Below are 13,263 nucleotides of genomic sequence, written 5' to 3'. Positions count from 1 at the left end.
TAAAACAGAAAACACATCACAGGGTGATAAATGTGATTTAAAAAAACAAAACAAAACTTTGGTTTGGAAAAATATTCAATGACCTCTAATTTTAACTTTTTCTCTTTAAAAATACTTCTTTAGCTTTATTCCTGATTATTGCCTCATTAGCGTTTGTGATTCTATGCCTGTCTCAGTGTGATTATTCAGTCTAGGACCAAAACAAACTTCCTCTCTCAGTTATTTGAATTTAAAATACCATTTACAGATTATGAGTAGCTCTATAATACTCCCATCTAGTAATCTTTTCATGGCTTTTGCTATTTTGTTATTGTCGTTAGTTGCTGTTAGAGTCCACACAACTCATGGCGACCTTATGTATAACAAAGGGAACATTGCCCAGTCCTGTGCCATCTTGGTGATTGTTGGTATGTTTGAGTCCATTGTTGTGGCCATTGTGACAATCCTTCTCATAGAGGACCCTCTGTTTTACCCAACGTGATGTCCTTTTCTAGCAATTGGTCTTTCTTGGTGACGTGCCCCAAGTAAGTGAGCCATGAGTCTTGCCATCCTTGCTCCTAAGGAGCGTACTCGTGGTATTTCTTCTAAGATTGATTTATTCGTTCTTCTGGCAGTCCTCAGTATATCCAGTATTCTTCAGCAAGAGCACAGTCCAAATGCATCAATTCTTATGTCTTCTTTTTTTATCGTCTGCTGTTTTTGGGCATATGAGGTGATTGAAAAGACCATGGCTTGGGTCAGATGCACCTAATCATCAAAGTGACATCTTTGCTTTTTAAGACTTTAAAGAAGTCTTTTGCAGCAGATTTGCCCAATGCAATACAATGTTTGATTTCTTGATTGCTGCTTCCATGGATGCTGATTGATAATCCAAGTAGAATGAAACTGTTGACAACTTCATTTTTTTCCCTCGGCTTTGTTTGCATTCCTGGAGGGCATGTACTATACTTTTTTTCTTTTCAAACTTTTTCATCATTTATTTATTTATTAGACTAGTTGTAAGGATTTTTGTTTCCCTGACATTTAGGTGTAATCCATACAGTAGACTGTTAGTCTTTCACCGTCATCAGTAATTGGAATGTGGATTGTTTGCTGTTTTGTATTTATTAAATCCGTAATTTTAGGCAAAGAGTCTACAAAAAAAAAAAAAAAAAAAACCCAAAATCAAATTTTAAGAGAGATTTGAATGAATGAGTTATTTTTTTAAGAATGTTCTCCCTCTCCCATTGAAGCCTCCGTGGAGATTTATCCTCCTCTCCACCATGGTTCCCTGCCCCCACCCCGCAGCCGCCAAGCCACAGCTTCTAACTGCAGTTCGGCCCAACCAAGCTGCGGCCCTAGCCACAGTTTGAATTTGGTGCCAGAATCCTGCACATGTGCGAACCAAGATTCTGGCACACACGCAGGACCTGGAGAGTGCTGTCCTCAATCTGTCCTTGGACCTGAACATCACTGACATGATTCAACATCTGGACCTCCAAATGTGGACATGCGAGGGCTAAGGGCGGACAGTTACAGGCACCAAACCCAACCCCCAAACACCACTGGAAATAAAAAGCTCCCCAACCCCTTCAGATGGGAGCACGTGGCCTTATGGTTGCTAGACCCTGCATTGCCCCTTGTCTGCGCAGACAATAAATTTGCACTATCTGTTTCGCTTGCAGCTGGTGGTGTGGTGTCCATTGTATCTCAATCAGCTAATAGGACAGGACAAGAACTCTCATTTGGATATACCACTTGCCCCGTTTAATGCAGAAGAGAGATACATTCCATGTTTGGTTTATGCCAGGATGGGAATAAGGTGGCGAACAAGACAATTGTTGGGCGGTGGGGGAGGTTGAAGGAGTTTGTCGATTTAAGTGGTTGGGAAGGACGCTCTGAGGAGTGGCATTTAAGATGAGACCTGAATAACAAGAAGTCAGGGAAAAATGGGAGGAAGATCATCCCGGAAAGGACTGATCTTGGCATTTTTTTCTACTCCAATCACAGTCAATCCTTTCCGTCCACCAAATATACCAAGCTTCTGTTTTCTTCATAGCACTTACTACTACCTGAAATGTTCTGATGTCTTTGTTATCAACCTATTTATCTCTTGTATCCCCTTACTATGAGTTGGAATTGACAGCAGTGGGTTTGGTTTTTTTTTTGTTTATCCTCTTACCAGAATACCGGTTTCCTGCAGGGTGGCAGGCCCATCCCTAATATTTCTGGAGCCTGGGCAGGAGTACAAATGGAGACTCACCTACTGTACCCCAAAACCCAAGGTCGAAATATTTAGAATTTATAAGTCAGTCTAACGCACTATTAACTGTTGTTAGTTGCCATCGAGTCAATTCTGACTTATGGTGACCCTATGTACATATGTAGAGTAGAATGGTCCCATAGAGTTTTCTAAGGCTGTGACCTTTCAGAAGCAGATCACCAGGCCTGCCTTCCCAAGTACTCTGGTTGAGTTCAAACCACCAACCTTTTGATTAGTAGTTGAGTGCGTAGTCTTTTGCATCACCTAGGGACTTGCCACTATAAACTAGAATATACTATAATCTCTAACTTTCACAAATGAACATTTTAATGACAAAAAAATTTTTTTATATGACTGAAAGCTAACAAAACATAAAAAATTACCGAATTTAGTTGTTATGCTACCTGTCTGGATACTCTGTAGATTGGCTGACAATTTTTGGGTGAGGAAAAAAAGAAACTTTCTTCAATAAAGACATATAGTTAAAATATTTCTTATATATTTAGCTTGTAAAATTTTGCATTCATTTCAGAAAAATTACCAACGGTACTATTTATTCAAGATTTTCACATAATTGTGTTTTATTTGAACATATAGCCATTAAAAATATAAATTAAGTAAAAAATCAATGCATTAAATATATTTTTCATTTGTTTTCAAAGGAGTTATCTTTATTCTAAGAAGACAAAATAGAAATCATAATTGAGGACAAAATTCTAGAAATTATTTAAGGCTAAAGTTTTGTTTTTTTTTTTTATAAATATTATTGTTGATTGTTGCCATGGTGTTGATTCTGACTCACATTGGCCCTGTGTGTGTCAGAGTAGAGCTCTTCTCTGTAGTGTTTTCAAGGTTGTGACCTTTGGGAAGCAGAACGTCAGGCCTTTCTTCTAAGGCAACTCTGGGTGGGTTTGAACTGCCAACCTTTTGGCTAGAAGTCGAGCACACCTTATTAAATATTTTTATAAAAAATAAATTATTCACAGTTTTAGCAGTCCATGTCCACCTAGTTGCCAAAGTAAAGAATTGGTATCACACTTCACGTTACATCCTGTAGTAGTGAAACACCAGATTCACACTCTGCTAGTAATAAAACAGAGTTTTATTGAAGGATTAAAAATGTTTTGTGAAACAAGGAGACAGACATACACCCAGGCAAGGGGCTGCAGTGTGTGTTCTACATCACACAGAGAGCAATTTTTGTCAGGTAACACAAAGCTGTGCTCACGAGTACAGATGGGAGGCAGAAACATGGCAAAAAAGTTACAAGGGGTCTGTTAAACTATAATCCTAAATATTAATCTCTAACCTAACATTAATTTCTCACCTTCTGCACTATGCTTAAGATATTCTTCTTAGCATTAGTAAGTCTATTTGCTACATCCAAAGATTTGTTTGACAGAGCATTCTGTCAGGGATAATTGAGTCAATTCTCCATCACAGCTGTATTCTTAAGGTAACAGGCTTATGTCTTTGTCTTCGAATTATACAAAGAGTCAGCAAAAATGGAGCAGAAGATCTCAGTGAGTGAAAATGAAGTTTGATTATGACTTGGTTAATTGATGTTACCTCATCTTGGTTACAGAGTTATGAGACGGTTACAGGCTCCTTAACACAGTCAATTCTGTTTCTTAACCTAGAGTGTCTCCTGTAAAGCAAGCTGTGTAAACATTCTTAACAGACACTTTTTAACAAACAATTCCTAGAGCCCTGACCCTAGCTTTCTTCTGTGTTACAGACAGTTAAACTTTCACAAGAAGCCAATCGTCTTGTCAAAAAAGAGTCTAGGCAAAAATGCAGTTTGATTCAAAATGGAGGTTAATTTAGATCTGGGCCAGCTATTTTATTTATGCCAGGTACTTTGGGATTTGGGATGCGCATACATCCCATATACATCTCCCCTTTTTGATCAAACCTCCACTATAAGGCATAGATCACCCACAAAGGAGCGACCCATCTTCTGCAAGGACTTGGTGTCTCTGGGATGGCCACTGTGTATGAGCTTTTAAATCCCCAGATGCTACTGTTTTCAGGTGGCTGCTCTCTTCAGGCAGCCTTTAAGACCCTAGATGCTACTGTCTAGTAGCCAGGCACCATTTGATTTCACTTTGCCGTAACTTTGGGTATCGTCTTCAGGGTAAACTTTGACTTATCTTCAGTGAGAATTGATTTTGGTTAGAGCAAGTGTTGCAGACAAGGCCACATTAGAGGAATAAATTGGCATCCCTAAAAGTCTGATACCAGAACTAAAATTCACTCTTCTTAGCAAAATTAGTTTCTTCCAGGTACGTAATTTGTCATATGGCTAGCTGTATTGAAGGTCAGCTGTGGTAACGAGAAACAGTGCTTAAGACATCTAACCAGTCCATAATGACAATTACAATGATTAAAAGGAGTGGGTAGGCTAGCAGAAAGGAGCGTATACCAGAATTGATGCTTTGGGGTAACCAGCTAAAACTATCAAAAAAGGAAGGAGCAGTCACGGGAGAGATGGTATGTAACCAGGAGGCCTTTTGGCATATTTTAGTGATACCTTGTTCTACTTCCCTGGAGGTATTTATCTATGAACAGCAGGAGGTATTAGTGATAGCGCAGACTCCACCTTGCTGAGCTAAAAGAAAATCTACGGCAATCCAGTCATCCAAGACAATTTTAACAAAAGATTCAGAGGTCTTTTGTTGAGCTGTCATTCCATCAGCCACAATATCAGCAATTTGAGCCATTGTGGCAGATAGATTATGAATAGATCTTTCTAGTTCAATATACCATAAGAGGGAACAAAGTCTTGGAGAATGACCAGCCCCAGCCGGTTCTATCTGCTACAGGATTATCTGAGAGGACAAGTCTTTCTTCAGTATGGATATTAATTTTAAGTCACTGTTTCATAGTAAGCTGACATTATGTGAATGAATATTCGTGGGAACTCCAAGGGTACCTAAGGAACACTGACCTGACATATTCCAACCATCTAAACATGGCAAGGCCCAAGTATTGTGTGAATTATCAGACTTTTTTCTTAAATCAGCTGATAAAAAAAAAAAATCCAGATGGAGCATACAACATGCCTGCCCCATTCTGAATATTAGGAAATAGAATGGACAGATTGACCCTTTCAAGCCAGTACACAGTTAATGAATCATCACAAATGGGTAATTCTCCAAATTCTAGGGAATCACAGAGTCAGACACAAATTGGGAGATTTTGATCATTATTAAAACAGTGATCTGATACTGCAGAGTAATGCTGAGCATCATTAATAAAAAGGTAACAAGGTTCAGAAGGAGTAAAATATTCAAATCAAGTATGAGAAAGGTTGAAACGGAGCTCATGGATAAGTGGATAATTCTGGAGGTAGCCATAATTTAACATAAATAGCCTATTTAAATGGTTTTTCAAAATCTATAGTAAAATTAGGTTTGAACGTGTAGTCTAAGACTGGTACGGTGAGAGGATAAGTATGATCTTATGTAGATTGGGGGGAAGAGTGATATATCCAACATTCAGTTAAATTGCTAGTGCTGGCTACTGATTGAGTTAATCTCATACAAGCATTTTCTTTCCATGCATCAGTGATGGTTACAATAAACAGAAACTTATTATAAACTTCATAATGAAGACAAGGTTAACTAAAGTAATTTAGTAAAGTGAAGCGATATTAATGCGTATACAACACATTCTCAACCTAAGCTGGTAAAAGCTATTTTAAAATTATTAGCATTAAGCAAATATAACCATCTCAGTTACTGGTATGAGGAATAAAAAGGTTTAACTTCTGAGTTAGTGTTAAAGATACTAAAGCTGCTAAGAACTAATTCCAAAAGTGAGCAAAAATAGTTGAAACTATTAAAATACCAACAGTTAAGAAAGAGTCTGAAAGTTTTAGCAGCTTGTAAGCAATCTCGTTCTGTGATCTCAGCTGTTGGCCTTTGAAGTTGTTTGCTTCTGGTTGCTGGGGTGTTGCTTCAGTCTGAGTTTTAAATCTCCAGCTGGCTGACAGGTCCAAATAGAAGTTTTGGCTTTCTTCAGTTGTGATAAATGAATCCGAGGGTTAATTCCTTCCAGCTTAGCTGTGCAAGGGTTAGTTAAAATGACTTGCTAAGGCCCCTTCTAGTGAGATTGCCAAAGAATCTTTCAATTGGTGTTTTTTCCAATAAACGATCTCCTGGAGTAATATTAACTAAGGGAGGAGAATCAAGTTTCTGCTTCTCAAATGCCTCTTTAATTTGTGAAAAATATTTCTTAGAGTATTCATCAAAGATTGACAATGTTTCAGTAATTCGGGCAGTACCAAGTTAGTTCAGTAGAGGAAATGTAAGAAAGAATTATAGACCTTCCAGTAACTATTTCATAAAGAGTTAGTTTAAGAGACCCAAAAGGAATACTTCTTAAATTTAGAAGGACTAAAGGGAGAACTTTAGTACAAGACAAAACTAAGGATTCAGAAAGTTTAGCAAGTTGAGTTTTTGTTACACCATTAGTTCTTTCTACAAATCCAGAGGACTGAGGGTGGTAAGGGCAATACAATCTCTGGTATGTGGGGAAGACTCGACATAATTATTAAATAACTTGTCCAGTAAAATGAGTTCCCCAATCACCACAAAAAAATTTTGGTGCTCCCAATTAGGTATTATGTCCCCAAGGAGCTTTTTTGCTACAAAAGAAGCAGTGGAATGCTGGCAGGGGAAAGCCTCTATCCTGTGTGAAAATCCACAGATCATTACTAAGACACATTTATAACTGTCCAAAGGTGAAAGCTGGATAAAATCTAATTGCCGTTCAAGCATAGGCCTGGAAGGCAAAGGATACTATCCATGGAAAGTTATGTCTCCCAGGATTATAATGAGGGCAGATAGAGTAGTGGGCAGCCACATTCTCAGCTGCCTCAGAAAATTTTCCCCACCAGTATTTCTTCAAAAGTGCAGTCACTTTATCTCTCCCTACATAAATGTTCTCATGTAGAGTCATCATAGGGACATGTAAACGTTTAGGAAGAACAATTTTGGTATCAGGTCCTAACTATAGCTTAGTGTAAGGGTCTTGGTAACAGCCTGGCCTTTTCCATGTTTCAATTTTATTTGATTGAGCCAACTGTTAATGTTTCAAAAGCTTTTCTTTGGTAGGTGCAAAAATACTAGTTATTTCATGGTAACAGTTCTCTATGGGTTCTTCCAGAAGTCCTTTTACACACTTTTTTGCTAATCGAGGGAAATAATAATTTGAGAAGCAGCCTGTTTGGCAGCTGCTTCAGTAAGATTACTTCCTCTAATTTCTTCAGTTTGGGGCACTCCCTTTGGCCAGTGTGCTTGTATTTTAATTAAAGTGATTTCGGAAGGGAGCAAGGCATCTAATAGGTCTGCTACTAAAGCCCCCTTTTTAATAGTGTTACCAGAAGAGGCTAAAAAGCCTCTTTGTAACATCCCAAAATCATGAATAACTCCAAAACAATAATGATAATCCATAAAAATTGTCATGGACTTTCCTATAGCAAGTTTTCAGGCTCAAATAAGGGCAATAAATTCGACTTGTTGAGCTGAAGTGGCTTCAGGAAGAGGCTGGTTTTCAAGGACTTCAGTAGATGTTGTAAAGTGTAACCAGCCTAATAATGAGAGCTAGGTGTTGATTTCAAATAAGAGCCATCTACAAATAATACCATATCTGGATTTGTCAAAGGAGAAGGGTGGATGGGTTTAAAGTAGCCACCATAGGTAATCTAATATTTGAAGCTGTCAGAAGACTCATGATAAGTGAGTCTGCTGGCAGACGAATGTTGAGTTAAACCAGAATTAAGTAATGCAGACACAGAATGCAGGATATATGTATCTAAAAGGTTTCATAAAATTATATCAGTAGTGGATTCCACTAATTTTGCTATAGGTGCTACAGCTCTGAGGCAAGGGGGTAAGCTCTGGCTACAGAGTCAAGCTGCAGGCTGTAATAACCTACAGGTCTATTTTGTCCTCTGAGTTTTTGTATAAGGACACCTAATGCATTACCAGAAACTTCATGTATAAAAAGAGAAAAGTTCAATTGGTAGTTGGGGAATCCTAAAGTAGGTGTGTTAATTAAAGCTTCTTTCAGTTTAGTTATTACCCCCTTGATCTTCTGGGGTATGATAGAATTGATTAGGCTAAGAAGTTTTCAAATATTTGCATAAAGGCTGAGCCATTAGAGAAAAGTTAGGAATCCAGGCCCAACAATAACCACAAAGGCCCAGAAATCCCCTCAGTTGTTTCTTTATTTTAGGTAGAAGAAAGGCTGCAATAGCTTCTTTTCTCTTGGAGTCAATAGAAGTGCCTTCTACAGAGATTAAGTGACCCAAATATTTGACAGAAGCCTGAGCTAATTGCAATTTCTCTTTTAAAACTTCATGTTCACCAATAGCTAAATATCTTAATAAAGTTATGCTGTCCTCAAGGCAAGCCTGCCAAGAGGGGATGTAGGCAAGTAAATCATCGACATATTGTAACAAGTTCGATTCATTTTGAAATTACAGAAGTTGCAAATCTGCATGCAAAACCTGACCAAAAATACATCAGGGCTTCCATGAACCCTTGGGGGAGGGCAGTCCAGGTGAGTTGTTGATTGTCCCAAGGCAAATAAATATTGGCTTCCAGGTTCAACAGGAATACTGAAAAGTGTACTACGAAGATCTATAATAGTAAAACATACTGCGTCAGGGGTGTCTTAGTCATCTAGTGCTGCTGTAACAAAAGCACCACAAGTAGATGGTTTTAGCAAACAGAAATTTATTCTTTCACAGTTTAGTAGGCTAGAAGTCCAAATTCAGGGTGTCATCTCCAGGGGAAGTCTTTCTCTGTCAGCTCTAGAGGAAGGTCCTTCTCATCATTCTTCCCCTGGACAAGGAACTTCTCCGTGCAGGAGCCCTGAGTCCAAAAGATGTGCTGTGCTCTCAGAGCTGCTTTCTTGGTGTTATGAGGTCCCCCTGTCTCTCTGCTTGCTTCTCTCTTTTTTATCTCCAAAGAGATTGGCTCCAATCCAATCTTGTAGATTGAGTCCTGCCTCATTAACATAACTGCTGCCTATCCCACCTCACTGACATCATAGAGGTAGGATTTACAACACATAGGAAAATTAGATGACAAAAGGGTGGACAATTACACAACACTGGGAATCATGGCCTAGCTAAATTGATACACATATTTTTGGGAGACACAATTCAATCTATGACAAGGGGGAACACTGGAAAGAAACAGATGGAGGTTAGGGAAAACAGGATACCTAGGAATAACAATGTGGTTAACCACACATAAGTCCTGAACAAACCTCCAACCTCTGCCATGAGGTTTCCTGATTGGAAGGATAGGAGTGTTGCAAGGACTAGTGCAGGGGACAATTAACCCTTTAGAAATAGAATCCTGAATAATAGAATTTATTCCTTCTTTTGCTTCTTGTTTAAGTGGATATTGAGGGACTTGTAGGCAAAGGCGTAGGTGTGTCCACCTGAATTTTAATAGGTTCGGTGGACAGAACTCAGCCAACATCTGTAGAAGCAGAGGCCCACAAGGTTTTAGGACCCCAAGAAATGATATCAAAGGGGAGAGGGTCTGTTGAAAGAATTTTGAAGAGGCATAATAAGAACTTGCATGTGACAAATAGCCTCTTTCATATCTAAATTTGTGTTTTTAGAACTAAAATGCTCAGACAAGCTTAACAACATTTCCCTGTTTTCATTAAATGTTAAGTGGCAATTCCATTTAGATAAAATTAACAGAGGTGTCAAAACTTAGCAAAAAAGGATGTAAATTTCCTATGGGGTCAAGAGATAGGGATGCAGGTTGGGAATGAACTAGTATTTGTTCTTTATTAGTAACTCATGATTTTAGGGGTATTTGTACTCCAGGGCAGAGGCTTTTGTAAACATGAAGGATTAATTGCAGAAGTCATAATTCCTGTATCAATTAAAAATTGGCAGGGCTCCCCATTAATGTGCACAATTGTTTCTCTTGGGAATTTAAAGCTACCATAGGAAAAATCCCTGTACTGTCCTCAGAACCTCTTCAAGGGTTGAAGGAGTATTTGGGGTGAAAACCTTCTGCTTATTCTTTAACTTAAGTCATTCCCTTTTCTGATGGCCAGATTTATTACAATAGTTGCAGAGACCAGTTTTAGGCCTATTGGAGGGTTTAAAACTCTCTTTCTGGGTAGGCCCTTGTAGCTGCTGTAATTGAAGGGCCATTAATTTATTTAATTTGTTAGGCTGAGCAGTTTACTTTGTTTCTAAAGCTTGCGCAAGCCCCTGAGCTAACTGAGTCAATTCTACAGCTTTCCAATCTAAATGACGTCTTTTAACTAAGGCTGAAATTTCAGATTTCAGTCCAGATATTAAAGGCCCCCACAGTTCCTTCATCTAAAGAGTCTAGCTCAGAATGTTCTGCAAAGTTCTGGGATAGCCAGGCTTGATAATTGTACATGCTTTCATTTTTGTCCTGCACACAAGAATGGATTTTTTTCTGGTTAATTATTGGGGGAAAGGTCATAAGAATTGCTTCATGTAATTTTTTTCACCTTAGCTCAGCATATGCAAGAAGAGTTTTGGCCATTTTGTCTTGTCCAAAACTAAATCATCTTGGGGGTCTTTCTAATTAGCATACTTTTTTTTTTAACCACAATTTGGCTTCCTCAGACCCTATAAGCATATGTACTAATTGATATAAATTACAAAGTCCCATACACAGAGGGAGCTGCAGTGGGGGGTACAAGTATAGCAGAGCTCTGACTTCCTAATTATTTTTCCTAGTTAATTCAGAAACTGTATTCTGCAATTCTTTATTTGGTCAGAAACTGTATTCTGCAATTCTTTATTTGGTTTAGTCAATTTAGAAACAGAATTCTATAGAGGTCATTTTATTGCTTTGATGTCTTTTAGAGACCGTAAAATGCCAATCAAAGAAAACGTCCCATTGAAACATATTTTTTTTTTTTTTTTAATTCCGGGACCCATTTTGTTCTAATTTACCGTGGAGAAAAGTTAGAAAGATCAAAGTTTCCACAAAGTAGCCACATGTCATCCAAGCTGTCTTTGGTTAAATCATGCCAAGCAGACAAAAACAAGCATGCCAAAGGACCAAAATTCATGTAATGAGCAGGAGACCCTGGAGAGAACTCACTATCACATTTGTCATTGCCTGTATTCCCAAAGGCAGCATAAAATCAGCTTCAGAAGCTTTCAAATAAAAGGTCAGAGCATTTAGTTCTCAGAACCTGCTAATATCCCTAACAAAGGACTGTCACAGAGCTTTGGAATGTGGCTCTTGAGGTTCTGAGGTCCTTAAGCAAGGACCATATGGAACCTAAAACAAAAGGAACTTACATTCAATTTAAAAAGAACGGACAAAGGAAGACAAATCCTACAATTAAAGTCGGTAGCCTCTACGCAAAGAAAATGGCAAAGGCTTGGATCCAAGAGGTATTTATCTGCCACAGCTTTTGGGATCCTGTGAAAACAGACAAACTCAAGGGGCCTTTATGCTGGCACCAAAGCTTCTGATTCCTCACTGTCCCAGAGGCTACGGAGGCAAATTCACCTCAGGGCCCACGTTAGGCATCAAGAAATGTAGTGAAACACCAGACTCACACTCTGCTAGAAGTAAAACAAAGAGTTTTATTGAAGGATAAAAAATGTTTCATGAAACACGGAGGCAGACACGCACCCAGGCAAATGGCAGCAGTGTGTGTTCTGTATCACACACACACACACAGAGCACCTTTTATCAAGTGAAAAAACATAGCTGTGCTCCGAGGTACAGAGGTGAGGGGGAAACATGGCAAAATGTTCCAAGGGTTCTGTTAAACTACAATCTTAAACATTAACCTCTAACCTAACATTAATCTCTCATCTCCTGAACTATACTTGGCCAAGACATTCCTCTCAGCATTAGTAAGCCTAATTGCTACATCCAAATATTTGTTTGACAAAGCATTCTGTCAGGGATAGCTGAGTCAATTCTCCATCACAGCTGCTTTCTTAAGGTAACAAGCTTATGTCTCTGCCTTAGTTAGAATTCTACAAAGAATTGCAGAAACGGAGCAGAAGATCTCAGTGGGTGAAAATGAAGTTTGATTAAGACTTGGTTAATTGATGTTACCTCATCTCGGTCACAGAGTTATGAGGCAGTTACAGGCTCCATCTTAACATAACCAAATCTATTTCCTAACCTAGAGTATCTTCTCTAAAGCTAGCTGTGTAAACATTCTTAAAGACACCATTTAACAAACAATTCCTAGAGCCCAGACCTTAGCTCACTCTGTTACAGACAGGTAAACTTTTATAAGTAGCAAATCATCTTGTCAGAAGAGAGTCTAGGCAAAAATGCAGTTTGATTCAAAGTGGAGGTTAATTTAGATCTGGGCCAGTGATTTTATTTATGCCAGGCACCTCAGGATTTAGGGTCCGCATGCAACACCATACACAATCTATTCCTTCATATTTCCAAATTTAAGAGTAGTGTGAATTATTTGATATTGCTAAATATTATAATTAAATATTTTATTAATATTGCTGCCATGTCCAATTGTCGAGAATACTATGCTAATTCATGAGTACTTCCAGAACAAGAAATTGGGGAAAAAAGAAAACAAGAAATTACGTGTTTGACACTACTTGGAAAAAATACTTCATTCTGCAAAAATCTATTATGTTCAAGCTGTCTGGGAGGAACAAGTTCATTAATTTGTCTTTTGTGTTACCTAAGCACTTCTGCAGCCAAGGCCTCCCTGCACTCTGAAGCAGTGTCCAGAAACAGTACACCCCATAAACCTTCAGAGTATTTGGATGCGGTTGTCTTTATTTTGGGGACACAGGGCAAAGGACATGCTTCTCTGAAGCCTATACTGCAGATATCCTGAGAGTGGATGCTCAGGGTTAGGGGTTGTGCTAAATGGCAGGTGTTGAGGGACAGAGGCTTCCACATTTTTAAACCATTTTTTGTGTGTTTGTCATATGCAGGGTACAGGCTGTTGCCCAGGTCCAAGGGTGGCACTGAGGACCAGGACTTCCTCAT

At 38.6% G+C, this 13,263-nt stretch overlaps 1 long non-coding RNA gene across 1 annotated transcript in view; it reads left to right on the top strand.

The window, feature by feature from the left end:
* Positions 1-13,263, top strand: part of LOC126067089 (uncharacterized) — a 48,847-nt gene that overhangs the window by 32 nt on the left and 35,552 nt on the right. The window lies entirely within an intron of this gene.

This window comes from Elephas maximus, chromosome 24 (genome assembly GCF_024166365.1).
Source record: "Elephas maximus indicus isolate mEleMax1 chromosome 24, mEleMax1 primary haplotype, whole genome shotgun sequence".
NCBI lineage: Eukaryota > Metazoa > Chordata > Mammalia > Proboscidea > Elephantidae > Elephas > Elephas maximus.
The sequence above is the reverse complement of the archived record's forward strand: the minus strand, read 5'-3'. Positions and strand labels throughout refer to the sequence as shown.